Here is a 24,155-nt window from a genome sequence, read left to right on the forward strand (position 1 = left end):
GTAAATATTTTTATACACTTCCACAAAATTTCCAGGGTGATACAATCCTAACCTCAACTTGAAGACTTTTTATATTTTTTAATTTTATTTTTTCAAATGCAACTGTATTTTTACCAACATAGAACTACTATCTCTGTTAAGCAACAATAGATATATCAATTCAGCATCTATCAAATATTTGAGTCAATATCACTCTTCTGTGACAGTGTTCTTGAAGTCTCAGTCAAAAAGCAGTTAATCAGTTTACTCATTTGATTGATATAATAAAAATAAATGCTAAAAAAATATAAATGAGGATAAACTATGTTCTTATAGCGCATATTTCCAACAATATATAGATCACTAATTTTTGAAATAACAATCCTTGTTGGAACACTCCTCCAAACAAGTCTCTCTTTGCTTGTCATTTACATCAAATTTAGAACACTTACCCAAAGCACAACCAATCTTACAATAGTAAATTTGATATTGCCCATTCACATGTACAACACAGTGATTTATACAGTCGTTGAAACATTCTTGATCATTGCCACACTTTGCCTGGCATTTATGAATGCATCTTTGTACATCAGTTTCCCCTTCTGCAGCAAAAACCATCATCAATATGATTGCGATCCTCAAGCCCCGCTTCATGTTTGCTGCTTTTTCCATTTCTTGTGTAATTTATATTTCAAACTTCTTCTTGTTTTCTATTTGAGAAATTGATTTGATGGTGATGTTAATCTGTCATGTTTAAATAGAATGATATAACTGGATTATGAAAATAAGATTCTTGGAGAAAATCTAACTAATTATACACAATAATTATCATGTTACAATAAAGATTTTTTTTACTATAAAATCCACAAGAAAAAAAGTTGCTTTTTCTCTCGACGCACGTTAGGTGCTAGCTAACCTGCGCCTCCGCCGGAAATGGGAGGAAGAGGGAGATCGAAGAAAAACACCAGCAAAACACCAGTGGTAGAAAGGAAATTAACAGACATCATCACGCGAGAACAAGGAAAACAAACTGCAAAAGCTAAAAAGAAAATGCAAGAGGAAGATCTGGATCTGGAAAGTGACAATGACCTAAATTGGCCAGATTTGAGTAGCACTCGAACTAAATTGGCAACACTGGTGAGCCCAATCACTCTCTTGACGCCTAAGGTAAACTCGGGAGTGAAAGGATTAGCTGTATCGACAACCTCAATTTGTGGTGTGAGTACGAGCAAAGCACAGAGCTATGGAACAATAAATGCAAACTTGCCAAAGGAGCAGAGAAATGCTGAGATCGACAGTGAGAAGAACATGCATGATAAGAAAGCAGTACCGACTGGAAATGGGGAAAGATCCTGGGCAGGTTTGTTACATGAGAACAAATTTGCAGCAAAGGGAATGAACTTATCCTGCATTCCGCCGGTGATACAGGACGGGGAAGTTGTAGTGCAATTATTGGAAGAGTACATCGCAGAGGAGAACCAGAAGTGGAATCGAGCAATATTCTTGTACGTGGTTGGAAATACTCCAACTATTGGGGCAATTGAACGATTCATAGCAAGCCAATGGAGTAAGGCTAGAAAACCTAAGGTACTCTTCCATAATGATGGGTATTTCATAATTTTGATGAATAGTAGTGAAGAGAGGGATGAAGTGCTACGGAATGGTCTGTATACTATGAATAGCAGACCAATCATACTTAGACCGTGGACAGAAGGATTTGATTTCAATGAGGAAGTGCTTTGTAACACTCCGAAAAATTTTGAAGTATTTAAGTGTACAGCCCCGTAAAATTTCGCAAATAAATTCAAGGTTTCGTGGTGCCGGAGTAGGTATGCGTGTTTAAGAATGGGTTGAACAATGCACCAGAAAGTAAAGAAAAATTGTTGGCGGAAAAGCGCGTTTATGCTGCCCATTATGCGACCGCATAATCACTCTGCGGGCCGCATAATGGACGCAGAAGTGAGGCAGGAGATGGTTAATCTGGGAGCGATTATGCGGTCGACTATGCGACCGCATAACTGTTCTGCGGTGCATTATGCAACCGCATAACAATTATGCGGACCGTATAGTGATCGCAGACTCAGACATATTTTTTGGTCATTTTGGACACCCATTATGCGACCGATATGCGGTCCGCATAACCATTATGCGGTCGCATATGCAACCGCAGAACTTGTTCCGGAGCTCCATTTTTGGGTTTTTAAAACCCGACCCTACTTCGTCAAATACACGCTTTGGGCTATTTTTGAACAAAAATCTGATGTTTTAGAGAGAAGGGAGAGTGTTTTAGAGAGAGAGGAAACTCTAGGCTAATTATTCATCAAGTCTTGCTCAGATCATGGAAGATTAACAAGGAAAACCCACAAGATCTTCATCTAAGAGGTAAGGTTCCATACCCTAGTTTTCAATTTCGAATTTGGGTAAAAGAAAGTTGAATTGGAGTGTGATTCTTGGGTATAAGAGTATTATTTGTACATGCTTGTACTAATAAGGTTTGTGGGAAGATTCTTGAGCTCAAATAAGTAAAGAATGGGTTGTGGAGTGAAGGAAATCTTGTAGAAGAACCTTGTAGTTAAATTTGTACACCTAGTGTTCGATAAAATGCTCAAATGAGCTGAGACCATGAATATCTTCCTAATTATGGTTCAATTTTGTAATGTCTCAAAATAGATTGGGATTGCTAGAATTTTCGGAACGTTATAGTAATTTAAGGAAAGATCAAAGCGAGGTATGGTGGCTAAACTTTCTCTCTTAGAATAGATATCCATAATGTTTCCATAAGATCAAGTATGGTTTGTGTATTAAAATGTTGTGTCTTTGAGTCGTGTTTTAAATAAGAACTAGTATACCAATTGGGTGAGAAAAACTCGATATGCTTAAGGCTCATAATTGCTCATATGTGTACCTAAAGACTTGATTGGAAGTGTCTTGTTGTTGATAATCTTTAAAGATGCTTGAAAATGAAATAAGCGAATTGAAGAAATAGAGTGTGGCCAACGTGCCAAGAATTTAAGTTATGTTGTGGCTAGTAGTGCATATGATTTTAAAGGATGCGATAAATAATATGAAATGAGCCTCGACTCCACTGTTTTAAAAGTGATTTGAAAAAATAGAATTTGCCTAAGAGCTTTTATACTCAATTCATGCCCATCAGTGGCTGCTTTAACTAATGCTTTACTTTATAAATATATCCAGTGTGATTCGAGTTCTATATACTCATGTGTTGAAATTGTACATTGTCATTTTTGAGGAAGAGTATTGCAAGAATAAATGGTGTATTGATTGTTTATGATTTTTCATGTGTGTTTATATTGTTTGTTGGTAAGCCTCATTCTTTGGGAAGAAACCATTTGTGTTTGAAGTTCCCATTTCAAATGGATTTGAAGTATATGATTTCTGAAATATTCTATATGTTGATATTTGATGGTGGTCTTTGAAATTGAAAGAGGTAAAAGTGTGGAATATGAAATACGGACATCGTGCCAGGAATGAAGAATCTTGTGAATGGCCTAATGAGCCAAGGAAATATTGTCGTCGTGAATGACTGAAAATACTAATGAGAATTTATACAATGTGAAAGATGTTGAGGTGAATAGTATTTATGATATTTCTGTTTGCAAATCAAATCAAAAATATTTTTGGGAGCATCATTAGCAAAACCGAGGAAGGGTTGGTCATAAGGCCCACACCTGAAACTACACGTCCCGATGTAGGGGTAGATTAGGATTATTCCCCTTATTTGGGATGAAATTGAAACCTTTGAAAATTGTGATATTATTCCCCTTAATTGGGATAAAACTGGAACCTTTGCGGATTGGAAAAGTCAACCCACATGGCATATGTGGGAAGGCGGCCTAGCTGATCGGGTGGAGATCAGATGCCATATTGCGCATATAGTGGTACTACTCTTGGTAACAACTTTCTTTCGCATCACATATTAAACCACATTGTTCGTGGGGAGATGGCCTAGCCGATCAGGCGTGATCGGACTCCGTGCTAACAAAGATTCTGGAACTTGTTTAGCTGCATTTAACACAAAAACCTGGATCATTGATTCAGGGGCTTATGAGCATATGTATTTTGATTCAAGTTGTTTCTTAACTTTAGTTCCACTTCCTGTTCCTGTACATACTAGCCCACCTAATTCTTTTCAATTATATGTCACACACATAGGTAGTGTTCCAATTCAATCTGATATGATTCTTGAAAAGGTCCTTTATGTTCCTTCTTTTAAATATAACTTACTCTCAGTTCATAAGTTGTGTGTCCAGTCTCATTGCTCACTCAATTTGACTTCTACTGGATGCATCATACAGGTCCCTTTAATGAGGGGAAAAGCTTTTGGCGAACTAAAAGCAGGATTGTACATGTTGGAGCCTAGTACATCTAGGATAGAATCTAAGTCTAGTTTAAATGCTAATGTATTTTCAATTCCACAAGGAAGTGATTCCATTCTAGTTCCTAGTAAAGTTTCTTCTTCTGTTTCTAGTTCCAGTACTAAAATCTCTAATGCACTCCAATGGCATGCTAGATTGGGGCATTTACCATTTTCAGTAATGATAAATCTTCATTTCATTCAATTTTCTTCCAATTTCAATTATGTGTGTGATATTTGTCCAAAAGCTAGACAAACTAGACTACCCTTTCCTTTAAGTCAAATCAGAACTCATGGAATTTTTTATCTTATTCATAATGATGTCTGGGGACCATTCAGAGGTGCCACTTACAATGGATATAAATATTTTTTAACTGTGGTTGATGATTTTAGCAGAGGCACTTGGACCTTCCTTTTAAGTTCCAAAAGCAATGCTTTTACAGTACTACAATCATTTTTACTTATGGTGGAGAGACAATTTGCAAGGAAAGTTAAAAGAATCAGATCTGATAATGCAATGGAGTTAGGAAAGGGGTCTTTCCAGTCTGATTTTCTTCAGTCCCAAGGTATTTTACACGAGACTTCATGTGTAGCAACTCCGCAGCAGAATGGGGTAGTTGAAAGAAAACATAGGCACCTTTTGGAGGTGGCAAGAGGATTGTATTTTCAGTCACAAGTTCCTATTCAATACTGGGGAGAATGTGTTTTGACTGCTACCTATCTACTTAACAGGTTTTCTTCCAGAGTTCTAAAAGGGAAAACTCCTTATGAGATTTTGTTTAAGAAAAGTCCACAGTATGATCAACTCAAGTCATTTGGATATCTATGTTATGCTTCTACTCTAGCACACAATAGAAGCAACTTTGATCCCAGGGCACAAGCTTGTGTTTTCTTAGGATATGCACAACATCAAAAAGGATACAAATTGCTGGAATTACATTCTAAGAAGGTTTTTACCTCAAGAGATGTCAAGTTCCATGAATCACACTTCCCTTTTGTTTCTACTCCTTCACCTTCAACCTCAACTTTCTTTCCTCACTCATCTACCACTACTGATTCTATCTTTCCAGATTTCCTATCTCCCAACTCAACCACCACTCATCACTCACATTCACCTCTCACTCCTTCTCACAATACTACTGAGAACAACACGTTTATTCCTCCTCATAGCCCCAGAACTCTTATATCTCTTCCCAGGCTCACAATTACCCCTGCTTCTGCTTCATCTCCTACTGTTATCTCTAGACCACAACCTACCATCCCAATACCCCCACCTCCTCTCAGATTTTCTGAGAGGATTTCTCAGAATCCTACCTACCTCAATGACTATGTTTGTAACAACATCTTTTTCTCTGATCTCACCTCCTCCTGTTTCCATCATGTTTCTCATCCTAAAGTGTTTTCCTTTGGAGCTCTTTCTCTTGACAATCAGGCTATTTTTAAGTCTATCTCCACAGTTTTTCAAACCTACTAGTTATACACAAGCTTCTCAAGATCTTGGATGGAGAAAAGCTATGGAGGCTGAAATTCAAGCTCTGCAACTCAATCACACCTGTGATGTAGTTCATTTACCTCTAGGCAAGAAGGCTTTACCTTGTAAATGGATTTACAAGGTCAAACACAAGTCAGATGGGTCACTTGAAAGGTTGAAGGCCAGGTTGGTTGTCAGGGGAGACATACAAAGGGAAGGTATTGACTATTCTGAGACTTTTAGTCCAGTGGTCAAGATGACCACTATCAGATGTTTATTAACTATTGCAGTTAAGAAAGGATGGGAGATTTCACAACTAGATGTTAACAATGCATTTCTGCATGGAGATCTACAAGAAGAGGTGTATATGAAATTTCCAGCTGGTCTCACTCCCTCTAATCCTAATCAGGTGTGCTTATTGAGGAAATCACTTTATGGCCTAAAACATGCCTCAAGGCAATGGTATGCTCGACTACCAGGTGCTCTAAGCTACAAAGGCTATTCTACTTCTCTGAATGACTATTCCTTGTTCTACAAATACACAAACAAGCAGGTATCCATCATAGCAGTATATGTTGATAATATTCTAATCACAGGCAATGATGTCACAGAAAACCAACATATCACTTAATTTCTAGATTCTGAGTCTAAAGTCAATAACATGGGATACATTCACTATTTCTTAGGCATGGAAATACTCAGAGAACAACAAGGGTACATACATAGTCAGTCAACGCAAATTTACCTTGGAACTACTGACTAAATTTGATTGTGCAGGGCCTGCTGTCACATCTCCTCTTGACCCATATTCCAAATTGTACGCTGAATTAGAACCACCCATGGCAGATCCCACTCTCTATCGACGATTGGTGGGTAAACTTAATTACCTCACCAATACCAGGCCAGATATTTGCTTTGATGTCCTTTGCCTCAGTCAATTTATGCAAAGGCCCTCTCTTTCACACTTCTCTGCTGGTCTCAGGGTACTTCGATATCTACGCTCCGACCCAGGCCAAGGAATCTTTCTTTCCTCTGCTCCCTCTTTTGATTTAATCGCCTTTTACGATGCTGACTAGGCTGCTTGTAAGGACTCTCGTCGATCCATCAGTGGCTTCTTTATTACGCTTGATGGTGCCCCTATCTCATGGAAATCATAGAAGCAGCTCTCCGTTTCCTTGTCATCCGCTGAATCTGAGTATTGATCCATGAGACGGGTGACTGCTGAAATCACTTGGCTTGTTCGACACCTTGTTGATTTATCTGTTCCTCCAACTTTGTCGGTTCCTCTGCACTATGACAGCCAGGCGGAGATTCATATCGCCCGCAATCCAGTCTTCCATGAACGAACTAAACATGTAGAGCTGGATTGCCATTTCGTTCGACAACAATTTTTTGCTGGTTTGATCTCTCTGTCGTTTGTCCCCTCCAAATCCCAAATCGCAGATCTTTTTACCAAATCGTTGACTGGGGTTTCTCACACCAACATCATGAGCAAGCTGGGGGTTTTATCTCTCCCCTCCAGCTTGAGGGGGGATGATGAAGATAAGCGAGTTTTGCGAGTCTTTGATGACCATTTTCACACAGAAAAGAGAAGAGACGAGAAAGAAGAAAGAAGCTCTCAGACAAACACTAAGGTTTCTTTGGACTTCTCTATGCTAAAAGTCCCTAAGTGTGTTGTATTGTTTTTGTCTCAGCCTTACACGTGGAAAGATCATGGAGGCTCATAATCCCTCATCCTCATCCGTCTGGATCTATATCAAACAGTTGTATATAATGAAATTTCTAGGAAGCTAAGCTCACATGCTTCTCACGTGAGGGCACATGGCAAAGAATAAATTTAGTTTTTCTGTTACACAGTAGACAATAGGAGTAGTACAAGTGTATAGGAATATTCTTTATTTGTTATTTTACAATAGGATAATTCTGTATATATAGACATCTACAGTATCAATACAAAGTAGAGAAAATTTCTTCAATTTGTTCTTCTTTTTCTATCATGCACATATATCGAAGCGGTGTCACGTGACACCACTTCGTCAAATTGTTTTATTAAATATATATATTAATACTGTGAGCAAACGAATAAGTAGGTAAGTAGGAAAAAAATGACACAACTTGACATAAATTATCTCTTGGTACATTGGTTATGTGCTTGATTTTGCTCTAAGAGGTTAGAGATCGAACTTCAACTAGCATATTATTTTTGCAAATATTTGACAAAATTTATTTAGTTAAAAATTGTGATGAAGTAGAATTTAATTCAGGACTTTTTCTAACTTAAGACTCAACAAAACCAATAGACTAAAGCTATTTCTTGTCTAGAAGTATGATAATTAAAGTTAATATTACCTTCCTTCTATAAATTTCGACACCGCTTACAAAAATTCTTGTGTACGCACCTGAGCATAAGAGTAATCGCTCCTTCTCTGTATTTTAATGAATATTACAATTATTTACTTATACGGATTTAAGTTATGCCCTGATAGTATAAAATCAGTGAATTTTAACATGTGAAAGTAGTTTAGTTATCATTTTACCAAATTACCAATTAGAGTGGAAGTATATACATCGTTAGCATAAGGAATTTTTACATCATCTGGCCGTCTTTACCTCTTTACCTGTGATAGCAACTAACCTGTCTTGCATTATTTTATAAGATTACAAATCAACATTTTAAGGAGCCTTTCTATAGATATCTTTTGGTGACCTGATAGTGTAAAAAATTCGGATAACTAGTTAGTTGTCATTTTTACGAGGTTAACAATTAATGCTTATTAGAAGATTTACATGTAATTACCTAATAAAAGACCTGATTTTGCAAGTATTGTTTACATCGTCCATGCATAGAATTTAAACTCTAACTTATAATGTACTATATTTTCAGTAGCAGTGTAGGCACACTAGTATTTTGCACCCACTAGCTTAAAATCCTGAATCCGTCTTTGACAATGCAATGACCACTTGCTCTGTTTGATTCTCTTGTATGGGCTTTGGTTGATGACTAGTTTTGATTTCTAGTTGTGTTGGTGTGGAGCTTAGATATTTCTCTATTTGTTGCGTCCTTTATAGTTCATTAGTGTTGTAGGCGGAAATTTTGACTTTGCCTCTGAGAATTGGTATTGAAGTTTGCTGTTATAGCTCTGTCTGAATGGTTTTGATTATTGAACCGTATTAATTTAGCTTGTTGTGAACCACTTTACCATTATGTGGTCACTAACCTTTTTGTTGTGTTTGGGCTACTGTCACAACAACAATAATTGCTTCAGTTCCAACTTCCAAGCAAGTTGGGTTCCGGGATTCTGGCACATCCAGATGATGCACCAAATGAGCTAGTAGTATATCATACAGAAACAATCTTTTGCTTGGTGTGTTTTATGAGCAAGAATGGTCAACTTGTAGTTATCCAATTATCTATTGCTATGATAAAGATTCTTAAATTAAAAAGCATCAGCAAGAAAAGGACATGTACATGCCCAAGATACTCCTCGTATCGTATGTGCTCTAATTGCTTGTGAACCTTATGAGGCAGTATCGTTCTTTTTTAATCTCTTTCTCATTTCACTTCTATTTTATGTGTGTTCTGCTGAATCTGGTTGGATATCTACTTGCTTTATTGGGCCAGTTTATGGAACTATACATAAGTTCTGTCAATGATATGTATCTTGTATTGTAATTAACGTAATTCAATGCAGAATCATGGTTCTCTTGACTCACTTGCACCGGCCAAACTCATTGTGGATAAAAATCTGAGCACTGTTGATTCATCTTTGTTATTTGAAATTGATCATACAGTGAAGAAGTACGCTGATAGTCTTCTATTTGCAATAGAGAGCGTGAGTGCTCGACTATCACAAATAGAAACTAGAAGTCACCAGATTGAAACTTCTCTTGATGACCTCAAGCTTTCTGTTGATACCAACCATGGGAGCACTGACGGAAAACTGAGACTGGTGGAAAATATTTTCAGAGAGGTATCATCTTTCATATAACTTCTATATGTTTTGACTAAACTGCTCTATGAGCTGGGTAAGTGTAGGCTGCATTGTTTTATCCTTTGTTGATTATATATGAGCTTCTTTTATTTATATATTTATTTTTTACGGATTCTTGCCCATTTTTACACTAATTTTAGGAAAATTGCACTTTGCTTCTTGTATTACTGGCTCATCTTTTTTTTTTTTTAAATATCTTTCTCCGAGAGCAATACCCTTTGCATAAATATACTCTTATGTCTGCTGAATAAGTTTTGGGTAGTTTCCTTCAGTGTTGTCAAAGGCGCTCTAGGTCTATCTGAACTTTAAGCGTAAAGCGCACTTAAAGTGTGGGCTTTAGTTTAAAAAGGCGCAATGAAGGAAATAAATAAAAATTTGTATGTAATTCAAGAACAAAGTAACAAATTCATTCATAATGTTTACCTTAGCAGCTAATACACTTATTTCTGATTATAGTTGTTGTTTAGTGCTGCTTGATTCAAGAGAGAACTCATGGGCAATGAGGCGCACACCTTAGTACCTTGCCTTACATTGAAGCGCAACTAAAGCGAGACGAAGCCGCCTCCTTAAGTTTTTCTGAGCTTCAGGGCTTGAGCACGCCTTAAATGAGCCTTTGACAACACTGGTTTTCTTGTTGTTTTAATTAGCTTTTACGTTTCTCTATCTAAGGCATTTCAGCATGTAGGTGTGGGAGAATATTGGTACAATTCAAACCCACGCAAGGAGAGAATGCTATTATTAAGTAATGTGTCAGAAGTAATTCTAGATTTGAGCTATACAGATGTTCTGACAACTGTACTAGTGTCTGCTGCGTAGACAATACTATGCTATTTATGTTCTAGGCTGACTTTCTGGAAATGAATCAATGTTATCAACAACTGTTGGACTTTCTGGAACTTTTTTTATTTGCTGAAGTTGAAAGAGGATATTCTGGGTGTTCCCTATTATGGAAGGGAAGAATCATTCCGATGGCATGTCGAATGAAACTTATCATAAGGTTCATTTGGTGATTGCTTGATGAATTATTAACTTGCTTTTATATCTGTTTCAAAGTAGATTGAAAACTCTAACCGATAAAAAGAATAAAAATAATGAAATATTTACTAAAAGGGCTAAAAAAGAAGAAGATAAAATTTTACATGTTTCCCTTTTCTTTTTGTATCATCTCTTTACCCGAAAAACGGATAGAGTTGAATTTGTACGTAGTTCTAAGGATATGTGATATAGCTTAATACAAATCGTAAGGATAAATAGAAATATCAAATACGGACTGCAAACAATGCAAAATAAACGAGGTTGGAAAGAAGATGATTTTTAGGACTAAGCAAGATGAATCAATTTATGAAGCTTAAAAGAATAACTCTTCAATATAGGGGTATATGGTACATGAGTTACAATGTAAGGAAAAAGTTGTCCTTTACAGAAATATAGCCATCCTCTTTATAGTGGAGAATCCTACTTTTAGATATAATTAAAAATATATAGTGGGAGACCCATGATAAATCAGCTTTTCCATAATTCCTGCCAGGATTTTCTCCTCTAGTGGGATTGCAACGGCTCTTATCTGTGAGCTCGATATTGACTCGAGTTTTCGATCTTGACTCGAGCTCTAGATCTTGACTTGAGCTCGATTCTGACTCGGATCCCTGTATTGATTCGGGGTCAGTGTTGGTCGGTCTCTAAATCATAAGCTCGATAACTTTACTTTGCATCATAGTTCGACTTGGGTTCGAACTTGATAATAACATCGAGCTCGACATTGATCGGTCCTTCAGGCTCGAAGCTTGGTGACCTGACTTCGGACCTCAACTTGATATTACGAAGACGCTTCTCCGATCCAATGTATTACCATTTAAACCAGTTCGTACGAAGGACTAACCGTTTTTTACCGTATACAGATAGTTTCCTCGTTTCTCGAGAAGGATGTAGCGAGAAACGACATGATTTCACAACGGCTCGATCATATATAAGCTGACGTTCACATTGGGCTCGATCATGACGCACGTGATAGCTGTCCCGTCGGTTTAGTTTTTCAAGGCAATTAATGCATGTCAGACGGTGGTCGGCCACCGTTGATATTGAACCGCCATTGCTCAGCCTATAAATATCCCATTCTTTCACCATTAATCACTTTTACATCTTCTAATATCAAAATTTCCTAAGCATTTTCTCATACCTTGTGAATTAAGTGCGAAGTTTTCTTTCTGTGGTTTTTACTGCAAAATCGTTCTTTGAAACACCACATCTTCTTTATTTCTTTCTTCTAAATTCAAAAAATAGTGAAAACATAAAAAATCGTCCCTCAAAAAGAAGAGGCTTCTTCTTCACAGCCCGCCGCCGATAAAACACCGATGGAGCCACGGCCTGAGGAGTTTGTTCCTGGAATGTGTCTTCTCACCTCTGATTTTAAGGTCGATAAGGGCTCGTTGGTTCCCGGTCGGTGTGAGCCGGTATCGATATATTTGTACTCGATAACCAAAAAGCAACTTGCACAGTTAAAGACAGATTGCAACTGGGATAACAAGAAAGTGGTAATTCCGGCTTCCGATGAAGATATTACTACCCACGTGGAAGGGTTCCTTAGTGTGTATACTTACCCTTTTACTTTAGGACCTTTCGACCCTGTTATCACCGATTTTTGTCGTCGATACCGAATAACTCTAGGTCAGATTCATCCTTCTTTTTGGCGGATCGTTATCCTGATCCGTTTCTTTGCAAGCAAGATCGAGGGGATGTCTGTCACCCTCGATCGTCTTATTAGATTGTATAGTCCCCGCTTCTTTCGAGGTGGACTAATAAAACTTCAACGCCAGGCTACTAAGGTACTGTTATCGAGCATAAATAAGGACAAGGATCGAGGTTGGATGGGCATGTTCGTTCGAGTGAAGACTTCGGACCTGATCCCAGCCGAAAAGATGCCATTCCCCGAAGAATGGAATATGAAGCGTAAGTGTAATTCTGCTGCTTATTCCCTATCACCTTGTGTCTTTGTTTCTTTCTTGCTGATATCTCTTTTGTGATGCAGCGGTTCCTTGGATGCCCGGTGCCGTTCTCGATCTTAAGAGCTGGGTACGGGCCCTGGCTTCGATCTCTACATATGCCGAACATTCGTGGCGTGATTTGGCAAAGGGCCGATGGGAGGCCAAAAATCATGGTAAGCCTATTTCTCATGTTTTGAGAGTTCGAACGAAATATTTTCCACATATTCAACTGATTTTCTTGTGTGTAGGCCTGGGCAGAGATACGGTTTTGAGGCCCCAGCCCGGTGAGGAAGAAACCTCGGGCCCGGTTTCTAAACCGACGGAGAGAAATAAGAGAAAAAGGGCCTCTACTCCCAAAAATCCAAAACCAAAGGCAAGGTCGACTCGTAAGTCGAGGAAGAATACCATCCCTTTGACCTTAGAATCGGTTCACCGTCTAAGAGATGAAGACGAGGAAGAGGAAGATGACGGGTCCGTACAGGTGGCCCGATCGAAGAAGACCACTCATGTTCCACAGACAACTGGATCGATTGTGGTTTATAAGGCTCTGCCTCGAACTGAGGATATATCAGAGAAAGATTCGGGCAGAGTCCCCGAGTCGTTGGAGTTCGAGGATGCTTCCCATCGAAGCCAACGGATGGGGGATATGTCTGAAGGGGCTCTCCCCGAATCTCTTCGAACCGAAGAGAATGCCCCAAGTGACTTACTTGGGGCAGTAACAATCGAAGACTCGCCCATCTTTCCTGCTTTTTCTGAAGGGGAAATTCGGGAAGCCCAAGCTTTGGGGGCCCTCGAACTAGACAGGCCTCATGAGGGAGAGGATCCTTTTTGTGACATGTTTATCGGTGTCGAAGACGCTGCCGGCACTAGTGATGCATCTTATCTTTTTCACGGAGTGCACCAGGCTTTGAATCAGGTAAGCCTTAAATTATTTTGTTGGTATTATCTCTTGTGTCTGTTTTTCTTTTCTTACTTTGTTTCTTCTTTCTTCTTAGGCCGTGGTAGCTCGTCGAGAAGCATGTTCTCGATCCTGAGCTGAGCTGCATCAATATGAGGCCGATACAAAACGGGCCACGGAGGAGAGGAAGGCCCTTAAACTCCTCTTAGGGAAAAGGTGAAAAGAAATCAAGGACCTCCGAGCTGAGTTGGCCAAAGCACACCAAGATTAGACCGATCTGTCCGAGCAGGTAATGACACTACTAAAAGCCTATGGACTCGATACTGGAACGATGGCTAATCTTTCGGTCTCACAGCTGCAGCAGAAGCTTGATATGATCGGGAAGCTTCGTGAGGAGGTCGATGTGATAAAGGTGGAGTCCTTGAAATGGAAAGAAAATATGGACCGCTTTGCTACAAAGAAAGAGGCTACTTGAGCCCAATTATCATTGGCCGAAAATCAACTTCAAAGTCTGAAGGAGAAAAGCTTGGTTCAAGCAAGGAAAACAGAGGAGCTCGAGGCTCGGTTGGCTTCTAAACTTGCCAAGGCTGAAAAGACAAAGGATGATGCAGACGCATTTATGGCTGTTTATCGGGCCGATGTTGAGGCCGTTTAGTCGCATGCGATAGAAGTAGCCGAGACCGCTCGATCTCGAGCACAATGGATTGCCGAATTTGCCAAATTCCAATCTCAGAGGGAAACCCTCGAGGAGATCCATGCTCGAGGCTTCGATCTTACTGAAGAGATAATAAAGGCAAAAGAGCTTGAAGTCGATGTTGGGGCCTTAGTCTCCGATGATGATGATGACGATGATGATGATGGGAGCAAGAGCGGGTCTCAGAGTGGGGGAGCAGCCCGATGGAGAAGAGACCGCCCCCGGGGATAACCAAGAAACTTAACCCTTATTTTCCATTTCGGTTCTTGCAAACAATCATGTAAACAATCTTGTAGATATATACAAATATCTTTTCTTTTCCCGTCTTGCCTCTGTTTTATTTTCTATTTTGTGAAGAGTTCTGTTTATTTATGTCTCATGAATGTTTTCATAAGGCTTTACGAAATTTGATCGAATTCGGACTTTGTAGTCTTTATATCCGAGTAAGCGTTTTCGAACTCGAAGTGATGTAGCCCGTAGGCTTAATGATTCCGAACTCGAAGTAATGTAGCCTGTAGGCTTAATAGTCGAGTGAGTGATTCCGACCTCGAAGTAATGTAGCCCTTAGGCTTAATAGTCGAGTGAGTGATTTCGAACTCGAAGTAATGTAGCCCGTAGGCTTAATAATCGAGTGAGAGATTCTGAACTCGAAGTAATGTAGCCCATAGGCTTAATAGTCGAGTGAGTGATTTCGAACTCGAAGTAATGTTACCCGTAGGCTTAATAGTCGAGTGAGAGATTTCAAACTCGAAGTAATGTAGCCCGTAGGCTTAATAGTCGAGTGAGTAATTTCGAACTCGAAGTAATGTAGCCCGTAGGCTTAATAGTCGAGTGAGTGAATTTGAACTTGAAGTAATGTAGCCCGTAGGCTTAATAGTCGATTGAGTGATTTCGAACTCGAAGTAATGTAGCCCATAAGCTTAATAGTCGAGTGAGTGATTTCGAACTCGAAGTAATGTATCCCGTAGGCTTAATAGTCGAGTAAGTGATTTCGAACTCGAATTAATGTAGCCCGTAGGCTTAATAGTCGAGTGAGAGATTTCAAACTCGAAGTAATGTAGCCCGTAGGCTTAATAGTTGAGTGAGAGATTTCGAACTCGAAGTAATGTAGCCCATAGGCTAAATAGTCGAGTGAGTAATTTCGAACTCGAAGTAATGTAGCCCGTAGGCTTAATAGTCAAGTGAGTGATTTCGAACTCGAAGTAATGTAGCCCGTAGGCTTAATAGTCGAGTGAGTGATTTCGAACTCAAAGTAATGTTGCCCGTAGGCGTAATAGTCGAGTAAGTGATTTTGAACTCTAAGTAATGTAGCCCGTAGGCTTAATAGTCGAGTGAGTGATTTCGAACTCGAAGTAATGTAGCCCGTAGGATTAATAGTCGAGTGAGAGATTTCAAACTCGAAGTAATGTAGCCCGTAGGCTTGATAGTCGAGTGAGAAATTTCGAACTCGAAGTAATGTAGCCCGTAGGCTTGATAGTCGAGTGAGTGATTTCGAACTCGAAGTAATGTAGACCGTAGGCTTAGATTTCGAACTCGAAGTAATGTAGCTCGTAGGCTTAATAGTCGAGTGAGTGATTTCGAACTCGAAGTAATGTAGCCCGTAGGCTTAATAGTCGAGTGTGTGATTTCGAACTCAAAGTAATGTTGCCCGTAGGCGTAATAGTCGAGTAAGTGATTTTGAACTCTAAGTAATGTAGCCCGTAGGCTTAATAGTCGAGTGAGTGATTTCGAACTCGAAGTAATGTAGCCCGTAGGATTAATAGTCGAGTGAGAGATTTCAAACTCGAAGTAATGTAGCCCGTAGGCTTGATAGTCGAGTGAGAAATTTCGAACTCGAAGTAATGTAGCCCGTAGGCTTGATAGTCGAGTGAGTGATTTCGAACTCGAAGTAATGTAGACCGTAGGCTTAATAGTCGAGTGAGTAATTTCGAACTCGAAGTAATGTGGCCCGTAGGCTTAGTAGATAGTCCCTGAGTGAGAACGGTTGCTCGAACTCTAGTTGGTGTAGCCCTTGGGCTTTGTAGTTGAGTGAGTGTTGCTCGAACTCGTTGATTTACCTTAAGCCTGTTTGCATAATTAATCTCGAAATAGGGGAATCTTTCTTGGATATAAGATATCGGTAAAGAAGAAATTTTTCTTTGCAAGTCATTATACATGTGTCCATGTTTTGTGTCAGGGCTCGGGCCAACTACCTGAGCATGGTTCGTTTTGACCATTTGGCTTTTACAAATTTTCCTATCGGAACCTTGTTATTATGAAGTAACTTTCTTGCATCAAACTTGATATATTTGAGGGGCTAATGCCCCCCCAGTATTCGAGGTCGATTGTAAAGAGGTCTAGGATACTATCGAATTGTTTCTAAGTTAGCACAATCAATGGTTGCCTCATTAAAAACCTTGCGAAAAAAACCCATTTGGGATAAAACCGGTCTAAGGGAAAAAGAGTGCAATGCGTGCTTTCAGACATAGGGCTTCGTATTGAAGGATTCATCCTAGCTCCTGATCGGACTCCTGCAGGGGTTAGTTTCAAAATATAAACAAATATGGGAGGGTCGTACCTTAGCAGTAGTATCGCTTTAGGTGCGACACATTCCAATTGCTTGATAGTTATTTGCCGTTTATAATACCGAGCTTGTATGATCCTTTTCCGACATTTTCGAGAACCTGATACGGTCCTTCCCAGTTCGGTCCTAGTTTTTCTTCGTTTGGATTTCAGGTACTGAGGGTGACTTTCCTTAACACTAAGTCCCCGAGTTTAAAATGGCGAAGCTTGGTTCTTCGATTATAGTATCTTTCGATTCGCTGCTTTTGGGCGGCCAATTGGACGAGAGTAGCTTCTCTTTTTTCATCCGATAATTCGAGGCTAGTGTTCATAGCCTCGTTATTTGACTCTTCTGTTGTATATCGAAACCTGGCACTAGGTTCCCCGACTTCGACTGGAATCAAAGCTTTAGAGCCATATACTAAGGAGAAAGGGGTTGCCCCCGTACTAGATTTTGATGTTGTTCGATATGCCCAAAGAACTTCGGGTAGGATTTCTCTCCATTTTTCCTTAGCGTCGTTCAGCCTCTTCTTTAGGTTTTGAATGATAGCTTTGTTCGTTGATTCGGCATGTCCGTTCCCACTGGGGTGATACAGTGTTGATAATATCCTTTTTATTTTGTGGTCTTCGAGGAATTTCGTCACTTTGCTACTGACAAACTGTTTCCCATTGTCACACACTATTTCAGCGGGTATCCCGAATCGACATACGATATGATCCCCGATAAAGTCTATAACCTCTTTCTCTCTTATTTTCACGAACGCCTGTGCTTCAACCCATTTAGAGAAATAGTCAGTTATAAATAAAATGAACTTAGCTTTACCTGGGGCCGATGGCAGAGGGCCGACGATATCTATTCCCCATTTCATGAATGGCCATGGGGATAAAACTGAGTGAAGTTGCTCTCCGGGCTGATGGATCATTAGTGCAAACCTTTGACATTTGTCACATTTTCGAACAAACTCCTTTGCATCTTTGTCCATATCGATCCAATAATACCCTGCCCTGATTATTTTTCGGACTAATGAATCGCAGCGGAGTGATTTCCACAAGTGCCCTCGTGCACCTCACGTAGGACATAGTCGTGTCTCCTGGACCTAAGCATACTGCCAATGGTCTATCAAATGTCCTTCGGTATAACATTCCATCTGCAGTTAATGTGAATCGAGCAGCTTTGGTTCGTAGGGCCCTCTAATATTTAGGGTCCGATGGGAGCTTTCCATTCTTTAAATACTCAATATACTTATTCCTCCAATCCCAAGTTAAGCTTGTAGAATTTATCTCGGCATGACCTTCTTCGATCACGGATCTCGAGAGTGGAATGACAGTCCCCGAGCTTATCTCGCCTTCCTCGACCGATGATCCCAAATTTGCAAGTGCATCAGCCTTACTGTTTTGTTCTCGTGGAACATACTGTAAAGTCCATTCTTTGAAATGGTGCAAAGTGGCCTGCAGTTTGTCCAAATACCTTTGCATTCTATCTTTTCGAACTTCGAAGGTTTTGTTTATTTGATTTACCACCAGCAAAGAGTCACACTTGGCTTCAATGACTTCTGCTCCCAAGCTTTTAGCTAGCTCGAGACCTGCAATCATGGCGTCATACTCGGCCTCGTTGTTAGTCAACCTAGTAGTTCTGATAGATTGCCTAATAGTGTTACTCGTGGGTGGCTTTAAAACGATGCCTAGCCCGGACCCCTTCACGTTCGAAGCCCCATTCGTAAAAAGGGTCCATACCTCCGATGACGTACCCGATTTTAATAAGAGTTCTTTTTCAACTTCGGGTATGAGGATCGGCATGAAATCAGCCACGAAGTCCGCTAAAATTTGAGACTTGATGGCCGTACGAGGTTAATATTCGATATTGTACCCACTGAGTTCGATGGCCCATTTGGCCAATCGGCCTGATAGTTCGGGCTTGTGCAAAATATTATGAAGTGGGTAAGTGGTCAATACGCATATGGGATAACATTGAAAGTACGGTCTTAACTTTCTAGACGCGCTTATCAGAGCAAGTGCCAATTTTTCTAATTGTGGATATCTAGTTTCTGCTTCTCCTAAGGTTCGACTTACATAATAAAAGGGAAATTGCATACCTTGCTCTTCTCGATCTAGGACACCACATACCGCGATTTTCGATATCGCTAAGTACAAGCAAAGTTTTTTGTCTGTTTTTGGTGTATGAAGCAGTGGTGGGCTCGATAGATATCGTTTTAATTCCTCTAATGCTTGTTGGCATTCCGGGGTCCAAGCGAAATCGTTCTTCTTTTTGAGTAGAGAGAAAAATTTGTGACTTCGATTTGACGACCTTGAAATGAATTGGCCTAAGGCAGCAATCCGTTCCGTTAGCCTCTGCACGGCTTTTATGCTGTCCACAACGGCGATATCTTCGATGGCCTTGATTTTATCGGGGTTAATCTCGATCCCCCTATTTGATACCATGAAGCCGAGGAACTTTCCCGAACCGACCCCGAAAGCACATTTCTCGGGGTTGAGCTTCATGTTGTATTTCCTTAAAATCTCGAATATTTCCTGCAAATGAGCCAAATGGTCCTCTGCGCAGGGACTTAACTAGCATGTCATCAATATAAACTTCCATTGATTTAGCTATTTGTTCCTCGAACATTTTATTTACTCGGCGTTGGTAAGTAGCTCCTGCATTTTTTTAGCCTGAAGGGCATCACATTATAACAATATGTTCCATACTTGGTGACAAATGAAGTCTTTTCCTGGTCTTCCGATTTCATTTGGATTTGATTATACCCGGAATAGCCATCGAGAAAAGTAAGGATCTCGTGGCCGGCTGTGGCATCGATCATGCGATCGATGTTAGGCAGTGGAAAAGAATCTTTGGGGCATGCCCTGTTTAAATCCTTGTAATCTACACACATTCTAAGTTTGTTCCCTTTTTAAGGACTACAACTACATTGGCTAACCATTCAGGATATTTCACCTCCCGAATAGACCTTATTCTGAGAAGTTTAGTTACCTCGTCCTTTATGAATGCGTGCTTTACCTCGGATTAGGGCCTTCTCTTTTGCTTTATCAGTTGGAACCTAGGGTCCAGGCTTAGCCGATACGTCGTTATATCAGGTGGGATCCTTGTTATATCTAAATGGGACCAAGCAAAACAATCCATGTTATCGTTAAGAAATTGAATAAGCCTTTTCCTGAGTTCGGGGGTTAATCCCATTCCCAGGTATACCTTTCATTCGGGCAAATGATCGATTAGTATGACTTGATCCAACTCTTCAATCGTTGATTGGGTAGCGTCGGAATCATCGGGAAGCACGAAGGATCGAGGGATCCTTTGATCATCATCTTCGTCGATCTTCTGATTATCTGGTTGGGTTAAAGCTGATGTCTGTGATTGCTATTTGGCATCTTGTTCCCCTTTTAAGCCCGATCCCTTTATTGGCGAAGGCGAGGATATCGAATTCGCTTCCTCGACAGCAAACATTTCTCTTGCGGCCGGTTATTCTCCGTACACTGTTTTGACTCCCCTTGATGTTGGGAATATAAGAACCTGGTGTAGGGTCGAAGGTACAACTCTTATGTTGTGGATCCATGACCTTCCAAAAAGGGCGTTGTACCTCATGTCGCCTTCGATTACGTGGAACTTCGTTTCCTGGATGGTCCTGTCCACGTTTATCGGATGAATTATCTTGCCTTTGGTGATTTCACATGCCATATTGAATCCATTTAGAACCAGGATTGCGGGTATGACCTGGTCTTGTAGACCGAGCTATTCTACAACCTTCGATCTAATGATGTTGGCCGAGCTACCTGGATCAATTAACACACGCTTAACTTTAGTTTTATTCATAAGTACGAATATTACCAGTGCATCGTTATGAGGTTGTATGACTCCTTCTGCATCTTCATCAATGAAGGACAAAGTTCCTATGGGTGCGTAATCCTGAGTTCGAGATCGCTTTTCTCTCACAATCGATGTCTTAGTGTGTTTAAGCACCGACCCTTGAGGGGTATCGACGCCGCCGATGATCATGTGGATGACGTGCTGTGGTTCTTCTTGTTCGTTTTGTTTGCCGAAATCCCTGTTTTTGAAATGGTTCTTCGCCCTGTCGCTTAAACATTCTCGAAGGTGCCCTTTATTGAATAACCGGGCTACCTCCTCTCTTAGTTGCCTGCAATCTTCCGTTCTGTGGCCATGAGTGCCATGATATTCGCACATTTGATTGGGATTCCTCTAGACAGGATCAGTCTGTATGGATCGAGGCCATTTAGTGTCTTTGATGCGTCTGATAGCCGACACGATGGCGGATGCATCAATGCTGAAGTTATACTCCGATAACCGAGGCGCTTCCTTAGATCGGGTAGGCCTATCGAACACATCTATGTTCATCATCCCCCGAGACCCTTGACCTCGATCACTTCTTTTGTTGCTTTGTCCGGGGTTACATCTCGATTCATTGATTCTATGGTTTTCATTATACGGTCGGTGTCGATCCCTTATCGGACCTTGTTCTCGATTGATATCCCTTCGAGCAGCGGGTTCAGACCCCAACTGATCATCTTCGACTCTAATTTTTGATTGGTACCGATTGTGCACGTCGGTCCAAGTGATAGCCGGATACTCGATCAGGTTATGCTTCAACCGCCGTGAAGGCGTCGAACTTCGTTCGTCTGTGACTGAAGGTAGATCCATTCATTCCATTTGGAAACGAGACACGAACTCCCTTAGCATCTCGTTATCCTTTTGTCTTACCTTAAACAGGTCTGACTTCCTGGTCTCGACTTTTATGGTCCCGCGTGTGCTTTTACGAAAGAATCCGCAAGTATAACAAAAGAATCGGTAGAATTAGATGGCAAATTATGATACCATATCATTGCTCCCTTTGACAGGTTTTCACTGAATTTCTTTAATAATACGAATTTGATCTCATCATCCTCTAGATCGTTCCCTTTGATGGCACATATGTACGAGGTGACATGTTCGTTGGGGTCGGTAGTTCCGTTATATTTAGGAATTTCGGGCACGCGAAACTTCTTTGGGATCGGTTTAGGAGTCGTGCTTGGGGGGAAAGGTTTTTATATGAATTTTTTGGAATCTAAGCCCTTCAATATTGGTGGTCCCCCGGGATCTGATCAACCCTGGAGTTGTATGTCTCCAGCTTTTTGTCGTTTGCTTCGATCCTCCTTTCTCGCGATTCTATTCGTTTGATCAGTTCTTCGTACATCTTAGCAATTTCGGGATTAGTCCCCGACTCCTGCTCATTTTATTTCACTATAGCTGGTTCCGTTGTATGGGCAATTTCTCGGGGTTGACTGGGCTCCGGCCTACTCGGTATCTGGGTTTGACTCTGCAACTGAGCTATTATTGCCTGTTGAGCTTGCAACATTTCAAAAATCATACGCAAGCTGACGCCGTTTTTCTCGACGTTATGAGTATCTCGAGCTGCAGATTGGGTGCCACCATAAATGCTATTTTTAGGTTTAGAATGTAGGTTCGCCTCAATGGCCACATGTGAATTAATGTCTATCGACACTTCGATTCGAGCTCCAACGGCGTTGACAAGCGGTCTTTCGGTATTGTTTGTCAAGTTGTTGTTCTCATTTTGAAGACCAGCTTCGTTGCCGATAGGTAAGGCCATTTAATTGATAGTTAGTCGTTGTTAACCCGAAATCCAAGATACTTTCGGAAACAAGTGCAAAACGGTGTGTTTTTGCAGATTCGTATCAAATAACCACTGTTATCCTAAGCCCCACGGTGGGCGCCAAACTGTTTACCCAAAAAACGGATATAGTTGAATTCGTACGTAGTTCTAAGGATATATGGTATAGCTTAATACAAATCGTAAGGATAAATAGAAATATCAAATACGGACTGCAAAGAATGCAAAATAAACGAGATTGGAAAGAAGATGATTTTTAGGACTAAGCAAGATGAATCAATTTATGAAACTTAAAAGAATAACTCTTCAATACAGGGGTATATGGTGCATGAGTTACAATGTAAGCAAAAAAGCTGTCCTTTACAGAAATGTAGCCATCCTCTTTATAGTGGAGGATCTTACTTTTAGATATAATTAAAAATACATAGTGGGAGACCCATGATAAATCAGTTTTTCCATAATTCCTGTCAGGATTCTCTCCTCTAGTGGGATAGCAACGACTCTTGTCTGTGAGCTCGATACTGACTCGAGTTTTCGGTCTTGACTCGAGCTCTCGATCTTGACTCGAGCTCGATTTTGACTCGGATCCCTGTATTGATTCGGGGTCAGTGTTGGTCGGTCTCTGAATCATAAGCTCGATAACTTTACTTTGCACCATAGTTCGACTTGGGTTCGAGCTTGATAATAACATCGAGCTCGACATTGATCGGTCCTTCGGACTCGAAACTTGATGACCTAACTTCGGACCTCAACCTGATACTACGAACACGCTTCTCCAATTCAATATATTACCATTTAAACCAATTCGTACGAAATACTAACCGATTTTTACCGTATACATCATCGTTATGAGCTATGTTATCTTCTAGTTACACAAATTTCATGTAGGTGCAAGATGGTGCATATGTCATAAAGAATAAACAGGATATAATGGATACTGAACTACAGCTTGCAAGATTTCAAGTTCCAAAGCTTGAGCAGGTTGTAGACACCCACAATACTACACACGTGGACTCAGCACAACCTAGGTCATCTGCTCCTGTTCTGTCTCACCAACAATTCCCCCCTGTTGTTGCGCTTGCTCAACTGCCTTTCACCCTTCCTCCACCTAATGCTCCTCCACCCCCTCCGCAACAGAATTCGCTATCTCAAGTTCAGCTTCAGAATCAGTTGGCCCAAAACCCAATTCCTTTTGGCACTCAAAAAGAAACTTATTTCCCACCGATTGGTCGAGCACCTGGAAACTCTAGTCAGCAGTACCAGCTGCCGGCACCGCCGCAGCCACAGACCTCCATCCCACCACCTCCACATCAAGGGTATCAGCCTTCGCCTTCACCACTGTACTCGCAGCCACCTCCACCTCTTCAAGGGCATCCGCCTTATACATCTGTTAATCGCTCACAAACTCAACCTCCATTGAGCCGTGATCTTGAGGAGAGACATCATATAGCATCGCAGAATTATCCACTACCAAATACCAATCAACCTCCCTCTAATCCAGCAAGTGGAGCCCCTGCCTCCCAGCAGTTTTACGCAGCTCACTCTAATATGTTTGAGCCCCCATAGCGGTTCCCCTGTCCATTATGGCAGT

The 24,155-nt window shown here is 40.6% G+C and overlaps 1 long non-coding RNA gene across 1 annotated transcript; it reads right to left on the minus strand.

Annotated features, from left to right (window-relative positions):
* Positions 1-312: 312 nt before the first annotated feature.
* On the minus strand, positions 313-7,568 carry LOC107823970 (uncharacterized). The gene is made up of 2 exons (XR_001656742.2): positions 6,571-7,568; positions 313-723 (listed from the first exon to the last, which is right to left on the minus strand). It is a non-coding gene; the product is annotated as an uncharacterized LOC107823970 (long non-coding RNA).
* Positions 7,569-24,155: the final 16,587 nt, after the last annotated feature.

This window comes from Nicotiana tabacum, chromosome 14 (assembly GCF_000715075.1).
Source record: "Nicotiana tabacum cultivar K326 chromosome 14, ASM71507v2, whole genome shotgun sequence".
NCBI lineage: Eukaryota > Viridiplantae > Streptophyta > Magnoliopsida > Solanales > Solanaceae > Nicotiana > Nicotiana tabacum.